Source organism: Sminthopsis crassicaudata, chromosome 2, assembly GCF_048593235.1.
Source record: "Sminthopsis crassicaudata isolate SCR6 chromosome 2, ASM4859323v1, whole genome shotgun sequence".
Lineage (NCBI taxonomy): Eukaryota > Metazoa > Chordata > Mammalia > Dasyuromorphia > Dasyuridae > Sminthopsis > Sminthopsis crassicaudata.
Window position 1 is genome coordinate 179,091,244 of NC_133618.1, and position 11,008 is coordinate 179,102,251.

The 11,008-nt window shown below is 32.9% G+C and overlaps 1 long non-coding RNA gene across 1 annotated transcript; it reads right to left on the minus strand.

Moving 5' to 3' along the window:
* Positions 1-8,509: 8,509 nt before the first annotated feature.
* LOC141555234 (uncharacterized) lies at positions 8,510-10,734 on the minus strand. The gene is made up of 2 exons (XR_012486108.1): positions 10,493-10,734; positions 8,510-8,842 (listed from the first exon to the last, which is right to left on the minus strand). It is a non-coding gene; the product is annotated as an uncharacterized LOC141555234 (long non-coding RNA).
* Positions 10,735-11,008: the final 274 nt, after the last annotated feature.

Here is an 11,008-nt window from a genome sequence, read left to right on the forward strand (position 1 = left end):
CTAATTCCTTTGATTCATTAAGGTTATGAATAAACTTTAAATTATTAAAAGAATCTTAAGTATAATATTTATCTTTGTATTCATAAGATATAGAAGCAACCTGGAATATGGCTTGCTATTTAATTGATTTTATGTGTGACAGCGGAAGCTCAGAATCTCTAGTGGATGATAACCCAAAAGATATTGCCTGTGACAAAAGTCTAAAAAACTTTGTTCAAAATCTGGCAATAGCAATCAACCTCACTAACTACCACGATTATTGACAAACAGAATCAGAGCAAAGATCATAGTCCCTGGGAAGAAAAGGTAGAATTTAAGTGTTGAAGGATGAATGGAAGTAGGTGAGATAGATTCTATACCATCTCAGGAGAGGACAATCAGCAGTGAGCAGGAGGAGGTCAATGAACTAGGGAGGAGGAGTACAGTTGGAATTCTGTAAAAGAGATAGGATCAAGCTGTAAAAGAGATAGGATCAAGCCCAAACCCAAGAAGAGAAAAGTAGAAGAAAATACATCATAATCTATGTTAAATTGAATGAAATGGTTTATTCTGTTTGTTTTCTGAGTTGAGCTCAAATACTAAAGGTAGAATGCTGGGATGAGTTTGTATAGGCAGCAGATGCTGACATTGAGAACAATTTGTCTTTCTAACAAAAGTTTGTAGATCCCTCCAATTCCTCTATCTCCAATTCCTTACAAATACATCACCTCCTCTCCATTGCCCTTACCAACACTTCCATAACTCCCATTTGTTTTTTCAGATGGGGTCTCAGAAAGAAGGTGAATTCAAATTCCCTCCATGAGAGATGTTTGGGATACCCCTGAAAGATTAAGGAATTCTATTGCTAGGGATTTAGCCTAACAGCAGTGTGTTTATCAACTGCTATCAAGAACTTTGAGAAAGGGTATAAGCAGAATTTTGGGGAAGGATATGTACTTAGCAATTAAAACAAGAATAATGGTAAAAGAAACAGCCTTGTTTCTCTGTTTCTGCCCTACACCCCCAAAAAACTGGGAGCACATTCTCTCTCTTGTGCGCGCACTCGCGGGCGCACACACACGAATCTCTAAGTAGAGTGTAATTAAACTAAATGTAGCTAAGGAGTAAATTAATTCCTGGTTACCAAATGGACTTTTGTTCCTTTGTGGACACTGAAACCAACACTGATGGAAACTCCAGATCTTCTGAGTGTCCAAATTTATAAGGTTCTCACTTGGTCCCTGGCAAGAGGTTATAGACTAGAATGGGGTTTGGATGAATTTAAATGTCTCTTTTCAGAGCCACACTCTCATCTCAAAGAAAATTCCCTTTCACAAGTCTCTCCCTGCTGGATTCAGCTATCATCTGGTGGATCTGTTTCATTCAACCTATCAGAAAATATTTCATGTGTGACTTCATTTTAGTTCAATCACTCAAAGGACTGATGTTGTTTTTAAATTAATTACTAGTTTTTGTTTACTAGCTTTGATGAACTCCATGGAGGCTTTTTGTATTTATGATAATGGGATAGAAATAGAAATCATGATATTTTTATCCTTAGGATAACATTCCCTCACTTTCAATTTTTATGAGTTGGAGAGGTTCTGGCCTACGAAACCCATTACTTGCAGATTTTTTTTTTGTTTTCTGTTGCTACTTTATTTCTCTCTTTCCACCCATTCTCTAGATCACCCCTCTTCTCCACAACTATTGTGTCCTAATCACAGAAATAAGATATTCATGAAGTAGAGACTTCCATAGACGTTTAGGCAAAGGACAAGTCCTTCATAGAAATGTTTTGAGTATTTTCTCAATTGGGAGTTAAGACTCAGAATGGGAATGGTAGGATAGTATTTAGATTTTCTTATGGACTATCATATTATAAAGAATCGTAAGAAAAGGATAGTTTAATTTTTTTTCTATTTTGTTATTCCTCAAAATGAGAGTTAGGACTTCTGTAATTTTGTAGGAGTTCCTTAGGGGTCACTCAACTAGAGTTTAGCATTTCTCAATACACTATAAGGAGACATCTGTTTTATAGAGCTAAGTTCCAGCAAAAAGGTGTGCCCTGGGCTTGGCATGACAACAGTAATCAATACTTATAACTGCCAAGAATCCCTTGGACAAATAACTGCCAAGTGAACTGAATCAAGTTCCCTGCTACTGCCCCAAAATGTTCCAGAAGCACTAACTTTGGTTTAAAGGGAGAGGCTATTGGGAAAGGTAATGATCAGAAACAATGCATTTGTGAGGAGTGAAAGAAGGATAAAAATGGGAAATTATAATGAATGGAAATACAGAATTAATAATAATAACTGTGAATGTGAATTGGATGAACTCCCCCATTAAGCAGAAGGGAACAGCAGAGCAGATTCTTGAATCTTGAAAATATGCTGTTCACAGTAAACACAACTGAAGGATAGACATACACAATGTAAAAGAAAGGAACTGGAACAGAATCTATTGTGCTTGAGCTTTTTTTTTTTAAGCGAAAGAAGCAATTTTAACCTTAGAGTGAAAATAAAAATACATAGAATTAAAAGAGATAAGGAATGAAACTACATCTTTTAAAAGGTACCATAGACAATGAATTTCAAAATAGTAAGGCTCATTTTCACCAAATGGTATAGCATTCAAAGTTTTTTTTAAAAAATTAAAAGACTTAGAGTAATAAATAGAAAGTAAACATACTTACAAGGGACCTCAAATTTCCCTTCTCAAAACTAAATAAATAGAACAAAAATAAACAAGAAATAAGTTAGAGGTGAATAGAACTTTAGAAAAGTTAGATAAGACAGTTTTTGGAAAAAGGAATATGTTTTTCCCCACAGTAATATGTAGCACTTAAACAAAAATTGACTGTGCCTCGGCATGAAAACCTCATAATCAAATGAAGAATAGCAAAAATTGTTAAATGCATCCTTTTAAGATCATGATGTAACAAAAACATATTCACTAAAAAGCCATAGAAAGAGGGATTTAAAATTAAATAGAAACTAATTTAATGATAAGAAATGAATAAGCATAAGAACAAATCATAGAAACAATATTTTTATTAAAAAGAATGACAACTGAAACAGCATATCAAAATTTAGCGGATACACTCAAAGTAGTACTTACATCTCTAAATGAGCAATAAAATAAAAAACAAATCAACAAATTGGGCATACAAATGAAAAAAAAATTAGAAAAAGAAAGTTAAAATCCCCAATTAAAAATCAAATTGAAAATCCTGAAAATACAAAGAAATATTAATAAAAGTGAAAATAAGAAAACCCAAGAATAAAATTTAAAACAGATTTTTTTTTAAATAGATAAATTTTGGGTAATTTGGCTGAAAAAAAGGAAAACCAAATTATCAGTATCAAAAATAAAAACCATAAATTCACCAACAATGAAGAAGAAATTAAAAGAACACATATGACGTATGCCTAATTATTATAAAACTGATAATCTACAAAAGTGGATTATATTTGCAAAACTATAAATTGTCCAGACAAAATAAACTCAGACATATATCTATTAAAAAGAAACGAGGAAAATACATCTTGTTAAAAAGGTGCCATTGACAATGAAGTAATTTCAATCCTAGACTCATATGAATAAAATGGCTTGTTTTCAAATTCTTTTTTAAAAGTTTTAAAGACTTATGGATAAAAATAGACATTAAAACTGTACTAGTAAGGAACTTCAATTTTCCCCTGTCATTATCAGAAAAAAAAATAACTATAAAATGAATAAGATAGAAGTTGTAACCTTTTTTTTTGACATTATTTTTGCATAATTTTAATTAAAGGACCAAGGGCACTCTCAAATGCCAAAAACAATCACGGAAGCCCACTCATGAAAAAGGGACCTTCCTGAGTGTATAGAAATCTGAATCCTAAATAAATCAATAAGAGGAGAATTTTACAAAAAGAAGTGAACTCACTTGATTGAGAGACTGACAATGGTGGATTTGAGGTGTGGGGGGATGTGGGAGTAAAGGAGAGGCAAGAGATAACCTAACAACTAGATTTCACCAACGTCACTTACAGGTTTTCACCAAACTGGCCTCTGAAGGGCGGGGAGATGAAACGTCATCGTCTGGACTTGAGCGGTCTCATGACTGGCTGACCACTTCTCCTCGAGCAGACACACTTACTCCTTAGATAGGACTCGGGTTCTTGACCCTGTTTCTAAGGGAGATCAGCGTGGGGAAACCGAAGGGGCCTATGGATAGATAGCATCGCACAGAGGGTTCCTGATTGGGTCCAACTAAGAATATCACTCTTGAACAGCTTATCCCTCTACCAAAAATATCTCCACCCTTGGAACGTCTAGACAAAAATTGATTTTCAATGAAGCCTGAGCTAGTCTGATAAAATTACAATAGCCTGGTAGAGAAAAATGTTATTCCTTTTTTCCATCAATCCTATCCTTGGGAGACTGAAAAAGAAAATAGTTAAGCAAGGGGAAAAAAGGTTGGGTTCTCCCCAATAATTTTTCAGAGTTAAGAAGATGAAGAGAATTTTAAGAAAGTTAGATATGAAACATCCCTGAAGAAAAATTGATGGTGAAAAAATTAACTTTTCCCCAGCAGTACATAAACTATACAAAAATTAACCACATATTAGGGTATAAAAATGCATTTTTTAGATCACAATGCAATAAAAATTACATTCAATAAAAGGCTATGGAAACAGACTAAAAACTAATTAGAAACAAAATAACCTAATCCTAAAGAATGAGTTGGTCAAAGAGCAAATAAAATAAAATATCAATGACAGAAAATGACAAGAATACATAACAAAATTTAAAGAATGCAGCAAAGGCAAGTAATTTGGAGGAAATGTTTATCTCTAGATGCTTGCAAAAATAAAAGCAACTCAATTTACAAATAAAAAAATTTAAAACCTCAAAATACAAATTAGAAATCCTTAAAAACAAAAGAAAATCAAAAAAGGATTAATAAAATTAAAGTCAAAGGAAAAATTAATAAAATGAAAAGAAAACCATTGAACCAATAGAACTAAAAGATAGTTTTATAAAGAAAACAATAAGAAAAAAGCTAAGTTAACAGTTTAAAAATAAAAAGGGTAACGTCATTACCAATAAAAGGCAATTAAAGCAATTTGAGAGCTATTTTGCCCAATTATTGTCAATAATTATAAGTATAATCGATGAATATTTACAAAAATTAAATTGCCTAGATTAATGGAAGATGAAATAAACATATCCATAATCCTTTCTTTAAAAAGGAACTGAACAATCCATTACATTCTCCAAGAAAACTTCCCAGTACAAGCTGAATTTACAAGGGATTTTCCCAAATATTTAAAAACAATTCATTTCAATACTATAAAACTATTTAGAAGAATAGATGAATGGTTTTACCAAATTCTTTTAATGACTCATATATAATGTTAATATCTAAGCTAGATGGTGAAAAAAAAAAGGCAGAAAAGGAAACCATAGGCCAATTTCCCAATGAATTTTGATGCAGAAATTTTAAATAGATAACAGTACTACATCACAAGGACACAATAACCAGATGAGATTTATACCTGAAATAAGAGGCTGCTACAAGTTTACCAAAACTATTAGCTAGTACAATTGACCTTATCAATAACAAAATCAACAGAAATCATATGATCATTTTAAAAGATGAAGAAAGTGCTTTTAACAAAATAAAATTACTTAAAAATAACCCCCAAAATACAGTAATAGGAAAAAACAAGGAACAAATTGAGTTTTCCTTAAAATGATAAATATCAAAAATCATTAGCAAGAAGTATCTGAAATGAAGATAAAACAGAAAATTTCCCAATAAGATCAAGGATGAAGCAAAGATAACCATTACATAATTATTCAATATGGTACTAGAAATGCTAGCTATAACAACAACAGAAGAAAAAGAAATCAAAGGAATTAGAATATGTAATAACACAATTAAATGATCACTTCTGCAAATGATATGATGGTATACATATAGAATCCTAGAAAAATCAATTAAAAGACTATTTTTAAAAATTAACAACTTTAGGCTTGCATATATATATAGATATATATTCACACAACCAGAAGCAAGAGATAATGAAACTGTTTAAAATAACTGAGGAAAATATAAAATATTTGGGAGTCAGCAATGCCTCTAATAAGGCTTAGTGTAACAGAGAGCCCATCCTTCTGAAAGAATGTCTAAAGCTACCTACATTCATCTTGGTGGTCCTCATCCCAATTCACTTGTGGCTACATGGACAGAAAAGAACCCATGTGACTTGGACTCTTTTCTGGTTACATTATATATGGAGTCATTTGAGATTTCAATTTATACAACTACAATTCCTATAGAAATCTTGACATTTCCTATTGGGTTAGGCCTTTGAGAAAGTTCCCCTGAATCAATCATTGTGCTATCTCCTAAACTTGTGTGGTTAAACAAAGATCAAGAAAATCATGCAACCATTCTGACTGGGTTTATTATACAACCTCATTTGGGTGCCCTTTGATTCACTTGGTGATCTCATAAGTTTACATTCATCCTCCATAAGCTGACTTATAGAATTTTTTCTAAAACACAAATTTGGTCAAATTTCTTCACTCCTCAAAATCCTTTCAGAGTTCTTTCCTATATATTGAATCAGAAACAAGATCATTTGGCATTGAAGGCTCTCTATCACTAGTCTCCCACTTATGCTTCTAGGCTTACTTCACAATATTGCTCTTCAGAATTTCTATGTCTAAGTACCCTGAATTTTAACATAATTGGTCACCCATCTATTACTTTTGTACATTCCCATGTTTAGAACAACCCATAAACTTTTACAATTTTTTATTCCTTCAAAGCTTATCTCAGAGCACCCAAGACAAGGAAAGAATCTTGTGATTTTCTACTCTAGCTCTTCCCTTTCTCAGTTTTCCATTTTATTAGAGAATTGGCCTTCCCAAAGGGTACAACAAGATTACATATCAAAATACAAGACCTAATTTGAGAGTCTGTAATAAAAATTTTTGGTGGACCCAGTAAAAATGGTTGCATGGTTTTCTCCATTTTTGTTTAACACGACAGAAGTAGGAGATAAGAAAGTGGATAGGAGAGTGATTCAAGACTATGGCTTCAGAGGCTGAAAATGGCAATATGATAAGGAGGATAGGTACTCAAGAAAAGAGGTCATTGTAGATTTCAACTGCTTCACCAAGATGAGGATAAGCAAAAGAATAGAAATGGCAAATGTGGGAAAGATTATCTGGGAAAAAATTAAAGGATCAATTTTTGAGTGTCTACATATGAAAAAAGAATAAATTTGGGACATGAAGGCAGGAGAGTTGGAAAATCAATAAAATACACTTAGATAATAGAGAGAATAATTTTTTTATGTGTGGGTGAAATGGAATGATGGTATTGGGTTATAGAAATCGAGCAGATTTGAGAAACTGAGTGGTGAGATTGTTTAAGGGAGAATAAGTATATATGTTTGATTTCCACTACAATGAGTAAAGGCATTGAAAAGGAATGACCAATTTGTAAGCCAGGTTCTGAATTTGTTAAAAAATGTAATGGAAGTGACCGGGAAATCATGATATAACAGATTCCAGGATTTTGATTACATGTTAGAGATGAATATCTTGAACCTCTGAAATACAGAGATTCCTGAAAGAAGTAGAGAAAGAACTTGGAATAAGTAGCAAGGATCATTCTAAGTACTGAGGAACAATGAGGCAAGAGAAATAAGATTCAGGTAATACTGAAACCCATGGTCTGGGATGTCACATCATTTACAGACTGCCAGGTTACTTTAATTGGTGAAAGACTGAATAACTATGAGACAAATAGATTTAAGAAATTAGAAAAATTATTGCCTATGGAGCAGACATTCCAAAGGATACAGTGGAAGGAGAGGATAGAATTATATTGGAAGTTTGTTGTAAGAAATTGAGGTGGGTCTGCATGAATTATAGGGAACACCAAACTAGGGAGATTTTGAATAGATGCTTTGTTATAGATTGTTTGTGTGCTACTATGTATCAATCTAGTTTAGAATTAGGAGAATCCTGCTAAAGGATTAGATAAGAAAAGGTTAATTAATGGGTCTAAAGTAACCCTTAAAGACCATATAGCTATTTGTAGAGGAACTGTAATCTGTCATTAGACAGTAAAACTAACTCTCAATGATTGCTGAATAAAATAGTGAAAGGAAGTGAATTTATGTTTTTGTCAGTATAGGGAACTTCTAGGTGGGGAAACTGCTTATACCAATGCAGATCAGAACTTTATTTTCACCTTAAAATCTTAAATAATTTTTCCAAAGACAGAAAACATGGTAACTTATTGCAGGTTCACACAGCTGCATGTAAGAGGTGCAATCTGAACCTAGTTCTTCAATATGGCTACTCTTATGTAGCCTTTTCTCTCCTTTATACAAAGAAATATAATATGTGTGTGTGCATGTATGTGTATATATAAATGTAAATATATATACATATTCCTTATTATTATTTTATGATGCAGACTTCTTAGACTTTCAAATAAATAAAAATGCAGGAATCATTTTGCTTTATAACATATACTTGTCGATTGAGATGTTTTTATTAAAAGGAAAATAAATAAATCATACATTTTAACTTCTTCCATCTTCTATACTTTAACCCTTCCATATCCCAAAGCCTCATTCATGAGATTTTCTGTTCATATTTTCTTTAAATATATCTTATCTTTATTTTTAAGCTCTCTTTGCTTAATTAATATATTCAAATTGTGAACAACAATGTCTAAGCCCAAGACTACAGCTACCCATATCCATCTTCGGCACCAGGCACTTTTTTATTGTGCATATGCCCATTCTCTTTCGACATTTCTTACTGTCATGAAAGTCACCATCCCCTGTTGAAAAAAGAAAAAGATGTTTTAAATTCTTTCTTTAAAAACCCATAGAAAAAGAGATATTCTATTATAATCTGAATCATAGATAAGAGAATTTATATTTTAATTTGATTCTTAGAAATTTAATCAAGAATGCCAGAGTTCCTACCTGACCTCAGAGAAATGTTTGAGATGTGTTACCTTGGATAAGTCACTTAATCTTATATTACCTTAGTTTCCTCATTTGTAAAATGACACTAACAAGTAGAAAAACACTTTTAAAAAAATTAAAGCAGAGATTGCTAGGTGGCACCAAGGATAAATAAAGTCCTGGCCCTGGAGTCAGGAAGACCCACGTTCAAATTTGGCTTCAGTCATTTGACTCTTATTTAGACTTCAATCCCGGACAATTTACTTAACCATAATTGCCTCACAAAACAAGGGGGAGAAGGGAAGAAAAGGAAGAAAAACTTAAAGTGCTACTTAAATGCTAGCTATCTATCACTGCCAAATACAAGTGTCAAAACAGGCTCAGATTCCTGGTTGATAAAATCCAAAAGTTCCTTTGTCACTAATGTTTTTCCTTTTTACCTATTTTATTCAGAGGAAAGAAAACCAGAGAATTTGAATCAGGGACCTTAGCAATTAGCAAATCTATTCCCTTTAATTTTACACATAAGGAAATTGAGTCTCATGAGAAAAAATATTTTCTTAGATTCACATAAGCATTAAAAACTATAACCAGGATCTGAACCCAGATATTCTGACTCCTAACATAGAATGTACTCTTTAAGTACAACCTGGTACATCTCAAAGTCCTTTTATAAACAACCTAATGATAATGTTATCAGTACAAAAAATTGGTTTGTAGAGACATGAAAGTGAAGCAGTGGGACAATTTTCAATTTGGGAGACAGAATAATATTTGGTATAAATATGTTCCTAGTAGCTCTAGCCAGGAATGAGGGAATAAAGGAATAGATAAAAACCTATTTAGACCATGAGATAAAGGGAACAAGGGGTATTACAAATTGTTCAATGACAAAGTATTTCTTAAATATCTATAATATATCAAGAATTGTACACAGTAATAGGGATCTATATCTAAAACTGATGGAGTACGTCATGATATAACAGAAAAAAAAAAGTGTGAACCTTGTTCCTCCATTTGGATGCATAACCTCTGAGTTTTGTTCCAAGCTCTGCCACTCACACTTCTGTAGCTTTGGACAAGTCTGTGACTTCAGTTTTCCTATCTATAAAAAGGGGTAGGGACTTTACTAGTTCACTTCTCAGACCCCTTCAAAATAGGATTCTACAAATCTGGTGTGATTCTGAAAACATATTATATGTACTCCAAGGTGTCCTACATTGTGCTTTTGAAGAATTCTTTAAATGCATAAAATCTCTCAGTTCAAGATCTCCCACTCCCCTCCCTTCCTAGCCCTCCCTCCTAATGACCATAAATGCAGCATTGTCTATCTAAATTTGTACTAATAATGAGCTCCTTAAACTAAGAGAGTAAAGCTTTTCCCTTAATCTTCCATAATGTTGAGAGGTCCCAACATTAGTCCAAAGGTCACTTAATGCAGACAATCGATGAGGACCCTTATTAACTTATCCTCCATATCCATAATACTATCTCTTTATATAGTTCATTCAACTCCTTACCGATGCCAGTACAGTAGATGATCACAAAGAGCAACATAAAAATCAGGTGGAAGTTCCTCATGATGACTGTTGACTGGACCCTGAGAATGATAGGAACACTAAGGGAAAACCAGCTCAGGAGAGACTAGGAGGATATAAGACAAGTGAGGTCAGAATACTTTGCTGTCCTTGAATTAATCCAATTCAGCTCCTATACACTCGAATGTGACAGAAGGAAACTTCTGAAAACACTGGGATGCCCTTGTAAATATTTATGCCTAGTGTCTTACCCAATAGGGAATGAACATTGATATTTTTAAAAGGAAGTGTTACTGTTCACACTGAAATTATAAACATATTATGTAACCAGAAAAGAGTCCAAGTCATGTGGGCTCTTTTCCCACCCTCTGGACACAAATGAATTGGCATGAAAAGGACCACATTGAATGTTTTGGCTTCAAGGAGAGTCTCTGTTTAGACCAAGCCAATATAATAAAAATGAAAACTCTTCCTAAATTAATTTACTTATTAAATGAA